A 19,174-nucleotide genomic window follows, 5' to 3' on the forward strand; every position below is an offset into this window, starting at 1 on the left:
TGTGTGTGTCTAATCAGTTGCTCACTGACCAAAAATGTCAAGTTATCTATCCAGTTTTTATGAGAGGCAATAAGAAAGTACAAGGATCATTTGCACTGACAAACACACACACATACACACTAACCCTGAGGACACTTGTTGACATAATGCATTTCTTAGCCCCCTTCCCTAAGCTTACCCATCACAACTAAATGCCTAACCCCAGCCTTACCCTAACCCTGACCTAAACCTAATTCAGACCTGAGCCCTAAAACCAAATATGAACCATCAAACACCCCTTTGAAGGTGTGTCAGAAAGTGAGGACCAGCCAAAATGTCCTACTTTCCCAAATTGTCCTCACTCCATAAGGTCTATAACTCAAACTGCACAAAAATGGAAGTACACACAGACACACACACACTCTGAAGTATTTTTAATTAACTACGGACAATACTTAGCTTAGTGTTCTGTACCAAAGATAACCCTGGGCATGAAGATGCTGAGCTGTATGGAAGGAGAACTGTGGTTGTCTTTGGGCGTCTCACATCCACACTTCCTCCTTTTTATTCTGAAAGTACATCAGAAATCCAAGATCCAAGATACTCCTCTTGATATAATGCCATCCTTATGTATGACCCCAATAAGACCAGTATAATGTTTTGGATTGAGCTTTGTGTACTTGTGTATATATGAAATTGTTATTGTAAGGGTTGTTGAACAGCAGCCCAGCAGAGACATGAGCTACCAAGTTTTATTTGTCCTTTATCTCACTTTATGGTAGTAAAGCTTGTTGTTTCATCTAAAGCTCAACGGGCACCACGGAAACAAATACTATGTCATTATATTAGAACTTAAATCCAGTTACATGGTTACACACTTGATTTAAAGGTGATTGTTTGCCTTGATGTTCAACATTTTATCACTGCCTTTCGTAAAACATTGATTTTATCCCTATCTTTTAGACTTCATACCATTCTAACATGCAATACGTTATTTAAGGTGTACATAAAAATCACTGACAAATATTCCAACACAAAGCTTTAATGAGTTTGTCGTTGTTGGCAAGTACAAATTTAGTGTGTGACTGTTACCACTGGGTGTCAGTACAGGGCTTTGATTGTATACCCTGCCTGTGCATGATTTATTTTTTTTACAGTTTTCAGGTGTGTGTGTGTGTGTGTGTGTGTGTGTGTGTGTGTGTGTGTGTGTGTGTGTGTGTGTGTGTGGTGTGTGTGTGTGGGTGGGTGGGTGGGTGGGGGGGGGGGGGGGGGCGGGGGGGCTGGAGAGCTGGAGAGCTGGACTATGCACAAGAGTTATTGTTTGTGTGCACAATTTGTTCATGTGAATTTCATCTTCATTCGTGTCTTGAGTGGTTTGTGTGTACATTTGTGCAATGATGTGTGTGTGTTTGCGTTTGTGAACCCATGTGCCTGCATGTTAATGTGTCTGTGTGTGCATTCATGTCAGGGTGTGTGTGGTGTGGGCTCAAAAGAATGTCTCTGTCAGGTTGTTGGCTCTCATTAAGATGCTCTGCCAATGCATAATAAGCTGGCCATATGGTCAACATGGTGGTAGTATCCCCTCCCACCTTCAGGTGGTTGAGTTAAAAAACAGTCCCACAATAATAACACACAGCAACCAGAGAGCAAGGAAGAAGACGGAGCCGATTTTATGTGTTTAATTTGGAGAAGCAACATCATTTGCAAGCTAAAACGTTCCGAAAAAGAAATGTTATTGTTCATAAGAGGAGGTGGCCGTGGCTAACAGACCACAAGAAGTAGTGTCAGACAAGAGTTTGGCATCTGTCGTTTCTCAGTAGCAGCAGTGATCTCAGCTCCGCAGTCCTGCTCCGTGATCTGTGAAATGTTGTTCACATCACAATGGTAATGTCACCGAGGGCAGCGCTACCGCTATTCACAGCTGATGCCTCTCAGATCTACAAAAAGGTCAGTATCTAGGTACCAATCCCTGGCTCTGATTTGGACACACTAAAATGCTCAGTGCCAAACTATAATTAGTAGCCATATGGACTGTGTGTTGAGAATAACTACCTGCTGTAGACGCACATGGAGAGTCTGTGTTTACTCTCACTATTAATCGGCTGTTCGGAGGCTGTAAAATGGCAAGGGAGGAGTAGGGTCATGAATGAAATGTTAAATCAAACTCCCTAGATTGGCTGAGAATATCTGCCGAAAACCACTAGCCCCTTCATTCCCTAAAAGGTGCAGCAGTTTGATTTAAATTTTAGTTTTAACATAGATTCAAATAGTTCCTTTTAATATGAAAGGGCCTGGTCACACGGCCCATGTCACTGTCCATTCTGCAGCTGCAGAGAGGTCTGAGCCACTGCCAGCTTATTGTTTCTGGTGTGTTTCGTTGAGCCCCCCCTCTTACATAAGCCTGTGAGCAGCTGTTTCTAGCTCACAAGCTCACAACATCTGATTGTACAATACCAGTCCAGAATGAAATGGTAGAGAGCCGAAGTAAATTATTGGTGGAGTGGTGGAAAAAAAGTCGAACAACCAACAGGCCTAGGGGATAGTTTTCAGCAGTCGTAAGACCAAAGCAAAACTAAAATAACTCTAAATATAAGCAAGATCTGTAAATAATATAATCCAATAACTTTGTACATTATCCACTTGATAAATGAACATACAAGGGCTTGTTGCTGTGAGTTTGTTTTGGACTGCAGTGTTTTCCCTCTAGCAGTCAAAAATGGTAGCTTTGAAACTACTATTGATGTGTACTCACGAAATAAACATTTAGCTTCTAACAGTTTCAGCAGACACGTCCAGGAGCCAAAGAAGATTGCATTGCCACTGAGCAGGATGAATGTGACGGGGAGTATTGCTGATCAGTACATCAGTGAAAACACAAACAGAGAGTCTTTGAAAATTATGCACAGCAATAGCTCTATACAGGCCTGAGGACATTGATCTGCTCTGATTGTCCTCAAAGAATATATTTAGGTAAAAAATCAATTGAGGAGAGCCTCCCCCTGAGTCCAGCACACACACTTAGACAGGCACACATTGTTGATTCATCCATTGGCCACCACTGTGACTAAAAAGACTGAAAGAGATGTCACATAAAACTACTCCTGCAAACTTCACTGCTAAACAAAAGGTAACATCCCATGTCCGTTTACGTCTGGTTTTTAACAAAAATAAGTTGAAACTGTTTAAGTCCAGTGTCTTCTGTCCTGTTAGTTGATGCACATGCTGTAGGGGTAAGGTGTTACTACTGACAATGGGACAACGTGACGTTAGATGTCTGCCAGAACAATCACAGAGCAGCTATATATAGACATTTTACTATAGGACACAAAGACGTTTCACAAACTGAAAAAAAGGCATAGTGTTGTTAGGATAAATGTTCAGAAACATCAAATTCATCAAAGTGTTTTAGATTTGCGTTCTGCAAACATGGCTGAACCTTGTCTGAAACAAAATGAGGATCAGGACAGTCTGCTTTTAGAAAGGAAATGCCTTTGATCTGACATGGCTTTACTTGACTTAAAATGACACTTGTTAGACTCCCAAACATAGGAGAGAAATTGGTTGACAGATTGACACAATACAATTGGCACAATCCTAATAATAGAATTGCAGTGACAAGGTGCTGTGAAATCTTCATTACAGAATTCTATTTTCTGTGCAGTTTATTTGATATAGGTTGCAGGCTTGGGAGTAGAATTACATGAAATGAGATTTATAGTAAATGAAGAATGATTTTTTTGTACTGGGTGCAGCACACCACTTCTCAACCTGGTTCAAAAGCTGAGTCTGGTGGGAGAAATATCTGCCACACACATGATGTACTGTATGTATTTGTGTTGAAAATGTCATTTTATCTGAAAGTAATTTCTCTTATATAATATGATGAAAAAGCTCAACGTTCAGTCGTGTTGGCCAAAAAGGAGCCGTACAGGTTACATTCAATGACCACAGAGAAACCATGTACAATATAATAGTTTGTAGTTTGATGGCGCTGTGTAAGATTGATTTTGTATTTAAAGGCTGTTTCTAATATATGTTTCATCCATGTGTGAAACTTGTACATGTATTAGATTACAAGATTAGATTACACTTCCGGAAATCATGTAATACAACACCTCATATACATACCTCATATATATACAACATAGCAATCAGTCAATCAAGACCTATCTGAAACAGTCTTACAAGAAAACTGAATATGTGGATAAAAAGGAGTTTGTTGCAGTTCTTCTAACCCTTTTGGACAGCAGTAGATTGTACAGGGATTTCTATTTTTCTGGTCCACAGTGTGTATTTTATATGTGTTGTTAAATTACGAGAAAAGTATTATGAAAATAAATGTACATGTGATGTCTAGAACTGCCGAACTTTGTGTTGGCCTGAAACAGCCAGAGCTGTGGCTCAATAATCCACCTTGACCAAAGCCCAAAATACTCATGATTAAATTTCTCCTGTCAGTGGTGCACTAGACAGTGTTTTTCCCCTTCTGTGATATGATTTCACGGTCAGGAGAGAAGAGGGGAGTCTAATTCTCTGAGAGACCATGAATCAACCGTTAATCACAAAATAGGCTCTTAACCAGAGCAGGAAACTGACCCTTACATTCCTCAGCCCACAGTGGCACAGTGTCTTACAACTACTAGACACTGTTATCATTTTACCAGTCAGACCGAATCTTCGAAAAGATTAGTATCTGACTGTTCAGTAGAGATAACCAGAGACAGCCCTCACTGGCTCTCTTAAATTGTTCTTGTACATAAATTTCAAGACAACTTTTATAATGATTTTTGAATTAAATTTAATTCATCTGTATCTTGGAATGTTGTATAAATGAGTTGTGAGTTGGAGACCGACCTCTCTAAAGTATGATATTGAGAAATGTTAATTGGATTTGTGAAGTCGCTGGTTGACGATACCACTGGGGGTCTCACTTCCTCAATTCACTCTAAATTATACGGGTCAGGTTGCACAGCAGGTCGTCCAGTAATTGCAGGTTTGGTGGTTCACACCTGCTGTATGTCGAAGTGTCTTTGAGCAAGACATTGTACCCCAGTCTGCTGCAGGTGGACAGGTCAGTGATGACATTGGTTTGTTAGGGAGAAATATGCTCTCAAGTTGGTGACCTATATCCACACTGGCTTTAGATTTAATGTGCACCTTGTCATTATTAACTCCAGATTGGCCTCAGACATTACTCAGACTTGATAGTAAATTATCAGTGACGTCAAATATTTCAAAGCCACCTTCATCAATACAGGTGCAAGTCATTTTCAGCAGAGGGCACAAATGTATGATATTACAGCATAGTTTCTGCAGGTTCTGCATTTGAACCACACACTGTAGACTTCTTTAAATTCATTGGATTTATAGCCTTTTTGCTCTTTACGCAAATTATTGTGAACTTTATATTAAAAAAAAGCTATCAAAGCCACCAACTGATATTGTATAGAGCTCCTGAAAACAGCACAGGGCAGTACTTTTAGCTGTTGCCTTAAGCTAATGCCTTTGCTCTGTTCATGCCATATTGTGAGATGTATTAGCGAGGCTATTAACCACTATCAAACAGTGTGTCAGTGTGTGTAAACATATATGTTCAATGTATTTTTTTTGTGAAACAGATTTGTTTGAAGTTGTATCTCAGGTAGTGAGACAGAAAAGACATCTGCTAAACACTGGCTGACTTTATTCTGATGTCTGCTTTCCATTGATACCGATGGTAAACGATACTGATGGTAAAACCAACAGTACTATTATTATACTAAGACATACTGCTACAGCTTAATTATAAAATAAGAAATAATATTCTTGGTTTCAGCTAAAATTACTATGTAGGTCTTCTATTGTAGGTCAGTTTTCTCTAGTTTTACTCTACTGAGTCAATTGTCATCTCATCCACACCTGCCACCTTAATGAGATAGATTTAGGGCAGACTTGCTGCATACAAATCGCCTTCATATAATAGATCTGGTTCTGTGCAGTGGACATTTTTCATATGTTTTTCAATGACATTGATAAAGGGAGAGGATTTTATTTATTTCAGCTTTATTTAAAAGAGCAGTTTAATTTCAGAGGGAAGCATAAAACAAATATTTCGCATTAAATGAAAGACCTTCTCACAAGGGAAAGAATGCAAGAACTAAATTGAAATATGGATAAACTGATAAAAAGAAAAAGAGGGGAACTTTGTGTCCTCATTCAAAGGACAGACAACAGGAGTTCTGCATAACATTGAGGTTTAATTTGTACTTTGTTCTTTACTTTCCATACCGAGGTATGATTACAACGATGTTGTATATTACAGGAGGTGGGTGCATGTATGTGTGTCAGCCTCTTCTCTTCTCTTCTCTTCTTCCCTTCATTCATATTAATAATTTGCAACAGCAAATACGTTTTGTAGGAAACTAGCCGGATTATGCTTTGTAGTGGCATAATGAGGAAATGTGCATTTATATCTGAGCAGTCACAAAACTGTTGATACTGAATGGATCACTAAAGTCTTCCCTGACAACATATTTCATTCGGTTTTTTGCCAGAATATCCAAACTTACCTTTGTTGCCTTAACCTAACCACAGACAGAGGTCTGGATGCAAATGCTGGACCTTGGTGTCAGTGTCCTTCGCAGACCCCAACCACCACAGCGACTCTGCTGCTGCACTACATTAATGTAGTGTAGTGCTTCCTTCACTTGAAAATATATTGTCTCTGAACATAATCCATGCAGCCATTATGTTTATCACCACAATTTTTACTTGGGAGATAATTTAGTGCTATTCTTCTCTTCTCTTCTCTTCTCTTCTCTTCTCTTCTCTTCTCTTCTCTTCTCTTCTCTTCTCTTCTCAGCATGAGGTGAGGTTCCACTAAATTGACTGTAAACTGGCTCACTGCAGCAACATACCATTAGAAAAACAATGTAAATGTTTAATTAAGCATTTCAGTCAACAAATAATTCTATATAATTCAATGTCTTTCTTCTTCCAAACAATGTAGTTCTTCAGCTACTTTCTAAATGATAACCGTGCATGAGAAACAACTCAGAGATTGTTGGTTCACTACCCTGACTGGCTGGAGAGAAAAGTAAAAAGACAGAAAGTTCCTGTCTCTTGTTATTATGTCACAGGTGTGTGTTCATCAGGTATCTTTCAACAGCTTGGTGTGTGACTTGGTCAATGAGAAGGAGAGAGAGAGGACATAAACTATGCATTTTATAACAAAGGCCTTACAAATGTCATGCAGCGCTGTGTGTACAGTCGATGAACTCTGTGAGCGCGGCCCCGGTCTGTTTCTGTCTACTCTGACTGTCATTTGCAATTCTATCAAGTCCCAAAGTGACATATTCCACCTTCTGTTCATCTCAGGACAGAATCACATTAAAATATTGTTGATGTCCTGCAGAGAGAGATGCAGGAGGTAGGGATGTGCTCAGAGGGTGTGTGTGTGTGTGTGTTTGTGTGTGTGTGTGTAACAGCTGTAATGCGGAATAACAAGGCAGATGGCATCAGCTTTTTTGTTCTGCTTTGTTGTCTTGTTGACTCACCTCTCTGTTTTATGTTTGTCTTTCCTTCTTTCTTTCTGTCTTTGAGTTTGGAATCCAGTTTTTGTTTGCAGCATACAATGAAATAAAGTTATATTTTTTTTGAAGAATCTGGATGAATTGGGCTTATGATCTACACAAATAGGATTCATTCATGTTGCACATCTAATAGTCAGTATTCAGTCAGTCTTCTGCCTCTCTGATATATATATAAAAAAAAACACAAGAGTTTGGGCAAATTAATTTTCATTTCAACAAACTCTAACAACAGCACACATTTTTTCAACTTTTACCACAAAGTTTACACAACTATGATGTTTCTAAATTCAAATCAAGTCGGTCAACAAATTATGTCTGTATCAAATTAATCGGAGAAAGTGTGCTCTGTTGTGGAAAACAGTTATTTCACTGTCACGTAACTGCCACAAAAACTCCCACTTGTTCATAAAAAACTATACGTTACAACAACAGACAGTCGGCACTACTTGTCATAGAGGTCAGTACATCTTGATTTTAAGTAACATTTTACAGAATGTTTACCAGATAAACAAATGTCACTTGTGACTTTTTATTGAACTGTGAGTGAACTGGTTCAGCCCTGACATACACACACAGTCTGACTGTCGCTCACCGTCTCATACACTCTGTTTTTCTTAGCTACTTAGCCCCCACAAACTTTCCATACTTTCTTTGAAGTGATGGACACCAAGAGCACCCGTCTTAAACCCTTTCTCCTCCTTCACCCTTACTTAATTCAGTATGTCTTTTTAATTTTCGAAAGCAAACAGTCAAACTATGACTTTTGTTGCTGCACCACTTACCTGCTGCAATCATGTGAAAACCTGGTTAGAAATTATTCTTGGTTGTCATTTTCTTGACACTTTTCAGCACCTCTTTTGGACTTCGACTTTAAGTTTTGGATTCAACTTTTGTTGATGCAGCTGAACAAAAGACATAACCGATCACTGATTGCAGGATTATTTGATTTGGAGAAATCCACGGCTGGAGCAAATGCTTATAACATTCAATGAAAATGTGAGAAATCACCCCGAGGCAGATTGCGTCAGTTTCTCACGGGCAGATACGATGCATTCTGCCCCAGACTCTTGCTGTTTGTGTACAGTATCAAACAAAAGAACAGGTGTAAGAACTGTGCAGATGGGATTTATCATCTTCACCACCACCTGCATCATTCAGAGCTACTGCACATCCTGTGGATTCTGTGCTGACTCAAGGGTTTTTGTCTCAGATCTAAGAAATTTGTTTGGGCCAGGAAAGTCCTGGCAAAAGTATGGTAGAATGCACTAGACCTTAGTTTAAGGGTTTGAATTTGGTCCAAACTCAGTGTGCAATACGTGACTCTACAAAAACACCTGGGAAGTCTTGTGTGCTGTTGAGTTTTCCACTTGTCTTTGACCTTTTTTTATGCCACCGGCTGACTGAATTACCAGCTTCTTAATAGGTACACCTGTATAATCAAATGCAATCCAGTAAAGCAGCCCTGAAATGATTACTATCTTTGTAAAGTTTATAATGTTCCATTTTTAATACTGGGTCAAAGTGGTGTGGATTTAACTCGTTCTTGTTAGTGGTTAGTGCAGTTGTATCGGACTACTTTATACTGAATCATGTTAATAGTTTTCTATTTACAAACACGAGGGTGATAGAATATTTGAAACACCTCTCAGTATACTGGAGTCCATGCAGTTAAACATTTAAAGTGTTACAAGCTCCATATTGATTATATGGATTAAAAATTCAGTTGAATCAGTTGAAGATTTTACTGATTTAAATAATGCATGGATTCAGAGCCTCATCTTGATGAACTAGCCAAGAAAGCAACATCAATTTATCCTTCTACTCAATTACCCCCTTGTACTGTGCAGGGTCAGAGAGGGCAGAAACCAATCCAGTGCAATGCAACCAATGCAAAGTGGCAGGAGACACGAGTCTATAACATACATTACTGTATGTGTAGGCAATAACCACATTCATGCAATGTAAAGTGTCCCTACAGTAACCTGCATGTTTTTAGACTGATGAACGTAGGGTACCCTGTAGAAGCCCATGTAGTTGTGGAGAGAACATGCAAACTCCAAAAAGAAAAGTCCCAGGATCCTCTTGCTGTGAGGTGTCAGTGATAACCACTGAGCCACTGTGCTGCCCTGGAGCAGTATTGGATTTGAAAAAAAAAAAAAAAAGAAAAAAAAGGTCTATTTTCAAAAATTCCACTTGGGGTTTGCTTTGTTTTAGAAAACCAAACTTACTCTGCAGAGAATTGACAAAAGAAGGAATTAAGAAATGTATGGTTGGAAGACAGAGCAATGATGTGCGCATAGTAAATCAAGACACGGGGGTGGACAGAGGCAGTGAGGAATGAAAAACAGAATGAGGAAGGGAAGGAGATAGACTGACAGATGAGAAGGAGAGAGATAATGAGACAAAGGGAAAGAGATGAGAGAGAGGAATTGTGCCAGAAAACAGAGAAAATCAAATTGGGAAAATTAAAAAAAAAAAAAGAAGGAAGCGAGAATTGAAAGGATAAAGAGAGAGGAGGAGGAATTAAGGGCAGGTGATAAGGAATGGACAGGGGGACTAATTGAAAGCAAGTGAGGGAGAAAAGTATGGACTTGGGTTAGTGGAAAAGGTGTTTGAGAGACAAAGAGAGAGTGTGTGAGGGAGATAGGGTAGCAAAACAAATTAAGAGAGGAGGGCAAAAAGGAATGGGAGGCTGAAAGAGTGACAGAATGAAAGAGTGAAATCAGATGGAAAGGCCTCTCTTGTTCATCCAGGCTGAAAGTTGAATCACAGTTTACAAGCTTCTGGCTTCAGACAACCATGGTTTTGTATGTGCGTGCGGGTTTTTCATTAGGCAGTGATACAGGAACAGAGGCATCGTACCAGATGCTCATATCGTTCTTGTACTTCAGTGGAGTGCACCCAAATCCACATAATTCTTGGCCTACATTTAAAGGGCAGGTTCATATATTCTTGTGGAACCTGGCTAGTGTGTGAGGGTAACCCTTTTTGCAAAGAAATCAAGTCCACACACACAGTCACACACACTGTGCCTGTAAGAGTAGAGTGCACAATTCATGCTGCTACAGGACTTAGAGCACAAACCTCCTCCACAGTCAGTCCTTCCACATGCATTTCATCATGTGACTAAGTTGCGGCTTTAATTATTCGAGGACCTGTTTGTATCCCTTAATTCATTTCTGACCACTTGCAGTCATGGCGCTTGCATTTGCAAACAATCTCATCTTTCATAATGATTCTCACAGAAAAGCACAATGAGGTGTCAGGGAATGATATATAGGATAGGGCACAGGTCCACTATACAAAGGTTGGCATTCCTGCCAGATGGAGCAACCACACAATGGGGGTTTTTAGTCGATGCTGAGAGAGAAGCGCATGCCTCGTGCAAAGGCCCAGATGCCCACGCCTAAGTGCAGCACAACATCTGTAAGGTGAGACGTATGACGACAGGTTTCAGAGCTACGATCCTATTTATTTTGGCAATGAGAGCTCATTAAGAAACCAGACGGAAGAGATGGGAACCAGATTCAGATGTTTTGCAGGATAATGTTATTCAAGTTTATTTATTCAGTTGAACTGAAAGTATAAGCAGCAAACATTACACAGAGACACTGCATTTTACACTTTCTGCTGTTCAGTTCACCTGCATCTTATTTGTGGAATACCAAATTCGTAATCATTGTGTCTCCGCAGCCTCCCGCCTCCACAGTTATGGCTGGTCGTTTTTCTCTGCAGCACAAATGAGAGAACAAGCAATAACAAAATCCATGGGCACCTGTTCCACATCCAAATCCTGAAAAAAATATTTAAGATAATAAATATGAGAATTAAAAAATAATAATATGTAAAAATCTGCCTGTTTGTGTCAAGGTCCTACACAACCAAAATCAAAGGGAAAGTGAGTGATGTGTGGACCACCGTGGGCAAAAAAAGATAAAATAAAAATGGATATTATTCAATGAGAGCAATACAGAAATTTTAAAATTTGACAGTTGCATAGTGCACTCCACCGCTAACAGCGAGCAGTTTCTTTACGACAGGCTTCATCCCTGGCTTTTTTTTTTCATTCTTGATCTCGCCAAGATAAAACAGTCAGTATGAAGACAAATGACGCGATGAAGACATGATGAACGACGGAGATAACTGCATGATGATAAAGATGACAGAAGGATGAAACATGGCTTGAGGGAAAGTTCGGTCAAGGTCTTTTGTGCAATTTTATTTTTGGGAAGCAATGGCACAGGTGCAAAGTGCAGTCAACCACAAAGATCACGCAGGGCACGGTGTCTGTGTCTGGTATTTCTGAGGCCAGAGGCATGTGGTTCACCTGTGATGCTGTTGGGAACTAAGTGGTACTTTGAGGAATAACTTTGACAGTGGGTGTGTGACTGTAGGGACTGGCATTAATCCATCTCCTCTCACTTCTTTAAAAGCAGTGCACTCCCCACCATCAGGTAATGACTCTGTGGTAAAGAGGAAGAGGGTCTTTTTTAGTAGGTTTCACTTTTCCTGAAGAATTTATGATCTAACTGAACAAGCAAGAATAATATACATAAATCATACGTAAAAGGGATTTAATAGTGGGTGCTAACTAAAGTTATAAAAATAGCACAGACTGTGCGCGGTGGGTTGTGTGACGCTGAGCTGTTCTGAGCAGGCCAACAGCACAATCTCAAGTCATGGCTAAGACAAGTGTCCGCCTTCCTTTCAGGCACATACTCTGCTGTACCTCTCCTCCTCCTTTGACAATGTGAATTTGAACAAGGCAAAGAACCGTGTGTGCCTGACGGACATAAGATCCTGAAGGTTTTCAGCACTGAGCTCTTAGACGGTCTTAATCTGTGACAGGGTTCTGAGTGAATTGGTTTTGGCTGCTCCTGGTAGCATGGTTTTCATCAGTTGAGTTACAGATTAGAGACAAATATAGCAGAAGTGACCATTCAAAAAAACTCTCAAAGAGAGAGTCAAAGAAAGATTCAAATCGCCCTCTAATATAGATAATTTTGCCGCAATTGGCATAGACCAGCTACAGCAAAGAGGCAGGGGCACTCACTGTATGCCTTTACCATATCTGCATCTTCAAAGAGTTCTTGAGTTGCTGGCCAGGAAGTGTAGTTTGAGTAATATGTGTGCGTTAGAAGGCTTATCAGACACCACAACACTTCACAGCAGTTTATAATACCATCAGACAGAACTCCAGGCAGCAGTTGAATGATCCTTCATCACACCAGTCATCTTGTCATAATCCACTATCAAAATAAAGGTTAAAAGCCTCCTCAAATATGCTAAAAAAATGTGCAGTTTGTCAATTTGTTTCTCACATGCAGCTTTGCTTGTGTTTTTATAGTATATTTTTGGCATTTTTTCCTGTGAAATGCAGCTGTGTTTGGCCCTTCCATATTTTTAGTTTGTGTTTTTTTTTTTTTTTTTTTCAAATGTTGCTTTGAAGCTATGTAATGATCTGATCACTGGCAAAAAGCACCCGTCTCCTGCTTTTATAAACACACACACACACAGCCCTGACATCTTTACCCTAGCTGTTCCTCTTAATCATAAAGCCAGCCTTCATTTTTACACCGTGTTCCATTACACGGGTCTGTGTGTCAGTGTGTGTGTGTGTGTGTGTGTGTGTGTGTGTGTGTGTGTGTGTGTGTGTGTGTGTGTGTGTGTGTGTGTGTGTGTGTGTGTGTGCGTGCGTGCGTAACATATAGATACATATGTTTGATACTATGATGATAAAAACCACAGACACAGAAAATGGTACATGAGTAGATGACTGGATGTGAAATGTATACCATTATATGATTTATACTCTGTGTATTTGTCTGTACATGTATGAGAGGACAGTAAAAGGGTGAGGATGTGATGAGCGTGTGCATATGTGTCAGTTTCAGCCTTAAAAATTCAGTCAGAGTCATTCCCGCTTTCGTTAGTATTTTGTGCTGCGAGTGTGGCAGCTGATGCAGCTGTGTGACTTAATGATCGGAGGCGACAAAATCTTCAGGATTACCTTCTGTTAATGTCAGCTTGTAAACAGTTATGATGTGTGAAATGGTGGACAGGATGGCCTTTTTTGATGATTTTTTTTCCTTTTTGATGTGCCCCTGATTAAGCTAAGAGCCAATTCCTTTGAAAAATAGTAGGAGTGGGTGATATAGAGAGAATCCTACAGTAAATCATGTTATATCACAATATGGATTAATGAAAAACTTAATACAATATTTCCATAAACTGGGACTGATCTTTGTCTACAATGGTCCAATTCACCTAAAGATATTGAAGAGACAGTTACTACAATATAATTAGTATGGCGAAACCCCTTGCAGTCATGGGTGGATTACGAGTTTGGGGAAACTGCCATCAAGACCCAGACCCTCATGAGCCCCAGAAATCCCCAGATTCACTTTGTGGCAATTGGCTTTTGAAATTTCAGATTTGTGGCAAATGTGCACCAGTGAAGTACAGTGCAAACTAAGGTGGGCCAAGTCAGGTCAGTTTTCTTTATTTATATAGCCCAATATCAGTAATGCAGGTCCTGCATCATTACTTGATCTTGTGACCATTTGGTCCTAATAAAGTTGTGTAAATCAAACTGACCAAGGTTTGAATGATTTATATAATTTCTTCATGGTATACATACTCTGTATATTGTGATGTCGCCTGAAGAGCATCACTTTTCTGTCCATGTTCCATGACACAGGTTTGAATCCCACAGGTACACAGTCTATACTCTCCTCTGATTTTTCTCACCACCTGTTCACTTCTTCTCTCCCTGTCTGAGACCCTCACTCCGTTTCTCTGGGATAGCCATAAAATAATTGAGCTGTGGTCTGCTAACTGTCTTGCACAGTGTAATTCAATCTGTGTGCCGTCCAATTATGATAATGTGTAATCTGATTTTACTTACAATAAAACATGATCTGATTACACTTTGGGAGTTATAAACTTATTATTACAGTAATGTAACACCTGGGAAGCCTCTATTTTTATATATATATATGTGTGTGTGTGTGTGTGTGTGTGTGTGTGCGTGTGTGTGTGTGTGAGAAAGGGGGAGAGAGAGAGAGAGAGAGAGAGAGAGACAGGCTTACAAACAGAGAGACAGGCGTTAAGAGAGAAGAGAGGTGTATACAGAGAGGCATGCAAGAGACTTTTTGTACTTGTGGAAGAGAACTTGATTAATTTCATTGGACCTGACCTCCCAAACAAATCCAATATAACTGTCTGCTAGCTACTTGCACAACAATCCCAGCAGTGCGTGTATTTGTGTTTGTGTGTGCGCACGCGCATGTGTATTTTTGTTTGTGTGTATGTATGTTTGTCTCTGTTTGTGTTTTTGGGTGTGTGTTTTTGTTTGTCTGCCTGAAAGTGTGTGTCTATTCTGTTAGTCGCCAATAGGTCAAAGCTTGGGTCAAGGTGACTTAGTGAATCAAAACAAGCTAATTAGCTGCTAACCTAATTAGCTTGTCTAACAACGCAGGTAAAGGGAAAAAAAAGGAAAAGAAAGAAGAAAAAAGAAAAAAGGCAACATTCACCTCTCTCTACGCCTCCCTCCTCCCATCCCTTAATGAAATATGTGTCTCCTCTCCTTTCTTCTCCTTATCATAATCAGTCTCTTCTGGGCATAGACTCAGAGTTTAACCTCCTCAAAGTCAATTTACCTTCCTACCGCTCTCTCTCCTCTTTGCCTCCCTGTTTTCTCTCTCTGTTCCTGTCCTCAGCCCACCCCCATTTTCTCTGTCTCACTTTTTCTTTTCTGTCCCTTGTCTCCCCTGCAACTTCCACTGCCCCCTGTCTCACTCAGGGGGGGAGCCTCTTAGGGCTCCAAGTGGAGGTGATACGATGCCAAATCTCTGCTACCTTCCCTCTGTAGTCCTTCTCCTGTGGAATTTTGTTAATGACAGTACTGACTGAACACCAAAAAACATATTAGTACTCGTAGTTCAGTAGGAAAACAGCGGCTTTAGCACCCTTGAAACATTTCACAGTTCTCGCTTGCTCTCAAAACTTCATCCACTGAAGAAGATCGTGTGATACAACTGAAAGAGCTGCAACAATTAGTTGATTAAGTGATTAGTTGATCAACAGAAAATGTCAGCTATCTTCATAACTGATTAATCGGTTATGAAAAAAAATATATATATGTTACAACTCCTTAAAAGTGAGAATTTGCTGCTTTTGTTTCATAAACATCACAGTAAACTGAATATGTTGTGGCTTGTTGGTTGGACAAACAGTCCAAAATTTGATGATGTCTCCTTGGACTTTGGAGAAATTATGATGGGCATAGTAACAATTGTCTGATCTTTTATAGGCTAAACAATTAATTGATTAATTGAGAATTGTCAGATTTATAGATTTTGAAAATAAGAATAAGCAGCCTATTATTCTGTTATTTATATCATGATATATATTTATATCATGATCTTTCCAGAGTTGCTTACCTAACTTTGGTGTAATAATAATTTAAATAATAATTTTTAACAAGCAAACAAGCAGTTTATTGTCGGTTTGGGCATTTTTATATTGTTGATTTTCTTAAAAGATCAGTCAAGAAAACAATAGATTAATCACCACGGGGAAATAATTGATAGTCACAGCTGTGGTAACAGTTACAATTAGTGTGCTAGAGTGTGGCAGGAAAATACTGTAGAGCAAAGGTAAACGCAATAAAGCACAGCAGTCTAAGCAACAGAAAAATAGAAACAGAGATCAGCGCAGGGCCTGGGCAATGGAGTCAAACTGTTTAAAATCAATAAAATATTGTGAAAGCACCAGCTGCAGAGGATTTAAGATACATTAAACAGGACACAGAAGAACTGAGTGTATTAGAGTAGAATTGATTACAGAGCAACAAGATCCAGAATAAAATGAATCCAAATGAGACGAGTGTAGTGTTGAATCTGATTTTATCTGTCTGAAATTACAGTCATCCGTTTCATCAGTAAGACCTGGTGTTTTTATATTAAATCCAAGTCTGGCATTTAAATGTCGCATTTCATTAAAATTTGCATCATGAATATAAAACTGGAGCCAACAGAATATATTGTTTTTCTTTTCAGTATACAAACAAGTGGAATTATGTACTTTACTACAGCATCCCTACCTGAGATCATGAGATGAGGGTTGTATAGTTCAGCCTATGTTGATAAAGGTAAAGATTTTAAGTCTGGAGACTGTGCTGGTCTTCAACATATAAAGCCACAGTCTGGTTCTTGTCTTATATTTTGGGCCATTATCTTGCTGTAGGATGAGGCCATAACCAACCAGTCTGTCTTCCTTTGTTACTTGCTTTTTTCCTCACTATTCTGATATCAGAAGGTGTAGTAACACACTGCCTTTGTACATTAACTTTCAAAGTTTCATTTACATCCATTCTTCCAGGAAAGATGAAGAAGTTAACCCATTTCTTAATCCCTGAAAGGTTTTATAGGAAATTCATGTGAGTTTTCAATTTTGGGTGACCTAAACCTTTACTGGTCACCTTGGGTAGTTTACAGTTTACCTTTGTACCACATAAAGTTATTCACTGGACTTGAACTGATTCAATTTGAACAAAAACTGGTTCTCTAACTTTTGACCGGTAGAGTCTGCACATACAACTGCACAGCATCTTTTGGCATCTCTAACACGTATGCCTTAACCACCAGGAGGGGGAGAGAGGGAGGGAAACAGTGAGGGAGAGGGGGAGAAAGAGGGAGGGAAGGAGGGAGGCAGAGTGTCTGCAAAGTTTAATTTACAACATTTGATTTCGATGTTTGAGCTTCATCTGAGTCATGGAGCTGCAGCATGCAATCAAGACTCAGTCAACATTCAAAGGGTGGCCTTTTATTATCTTAGATTATATGTATTATTTTACTTATTTATTTTGAAATATTACATACACATATGAGATTGGGGGATATAGAGAAAGAGGGGAGGATGAAAGACAAGTGAGCAGAAAAAAAGAAAGTGAGAAAGTGTGCGAGAAAGAGAGGGAGTGAGACAGCGTGGCTTGTATGCTTAAATGAATTCTGGTCAGACGCAACAGTATGAGAACAGCTCATTGTGGATTCCACTGAGCATTAAATGATATTGGCGATCCTGTAAATATCTGTGCTGTGCCACACTGCTTTCATTAACTTTGTTAACAACTGAACTTAGCTATTTTGTAATTTTGGAGGGGTAGAGATACAGGTATTTTATAAGCCAAGAGCGAAGCTCAGGAAGGGGAAGATGGAGCAAGACAGACATGTAAAATTGCGGGTCACGACCACAAGCTCTGAAACACAAATGAAGTGTTGTGGACATGAATTATGTGAACACATTACACGTTGAATTTGCAGCCCGGCTGCCAGACAGGAATGTTGATAGTAGAACAACGTAGACAATGCCACGTTTTTTCACGTTCAGTGCCACAGTTGTCTGTCTTTCATCAACAGTATCTGCACATAGTAACTATGAGGGTAAAGGAAAGATTGTAGTTATAGCAAAGCAACATAGTTAAAGGTGCACTGCAGTGTTTTCTTAAATAAAGTTATGTTTTGTTCACTGTTCACTGTTTCCCACCAAAACGATGTCCATCCCTGAGGTCTAACAAATGTGTTAAATACTTGTCCTTCTTCATAAAACATTATCAAAGCAGATTTTTGAAACCTGCATTATGTACTAGCTAGCAGTCTTCTTCTTCCCTGCATTTGTGGGCTCATTACTGCACTTCCTGATGCTTTACTGCCACCTGTAGACCATGTAGAAAGTAGTCAAAGACCGAACAGTCTACTTTTAAGGTGTGGTTAAGGTTAGGCAACTACAACGCATGGTTAAGGTCAGAGAAAGATGAGAAAATGACTGTAATTCTTCTAATTCTGGGATGTGAATTTGATCATGTGGCAGTATTTAAAGGTTAGTTGATTTAAAACAAACTTGGCTAAGGTTAGAGATCTTTAGCTGCAAACTGGAAATTCTGACATGTTGGGCATTACATTAGGATTATTAAAGCTGGAAGTGAGTGCATTCACCTTCCACCACCAGTTCATTTCTCTCACTTTTCATAGTCAAAGTGTTACGTTCTGTTTTCACATCTGCTAAGAGAGATGCCTTCTGGTTAAGCCCAGTCACATATGAAATCCCCCTCATCCCCCACGATCTGAACTAGACATCATGTGTTTAATGTTATTTAGACCATGGTGTGAGGGGAAAACATTCAGTGTGGTAACAGTTTTTAATGGTCTTTCATGGATATCAGACTTCAACCTTTTTTTAGGCCATGAAGTCAGAGACACACCAGTCATGTTTTGAGCACATGGCTACCTCTGAGGCTGACCTGCTTTGAACAAATGGTTTAATTTAGAAGGCTGTCATACTTCATGCACACGGGCCATTAGTCCAACCCAGCAGGGACCTTTACCGGCCGCTTCCAAATGTTTGATAATTAGCTGAGGGGCTATGAAAGAAAACTACAGACCTGATGTTTAGAAATTCTTTCCAGGAAACAGGGATTGCTATTGATTACATCATCAAAAAAGTCCATGAACAGAAGAATACTTGCTTTATGTTTTTCAAATGTTTTACGCCTGTGGAGACTTCATCATGCCTTTAAGTTAATGTCGACTCAGTGTATGTCAGCTTGCTGGCTTCACATGCTT

This window comes from Toxotes jaculatrix, chromosome 1, assembly GCF_017976425.1.
Source record: "Toxotes jaculatrix isolate fToxJac2 chromosome 1, fToxJac2.pri, whole genome shotgun sequence".
NCBI classification, from domain to species: Eukaryota; Metazoa; Chordata; class Actinopteri; family Toxotidae; genus Toxotes; species Toxotes jaculatrix.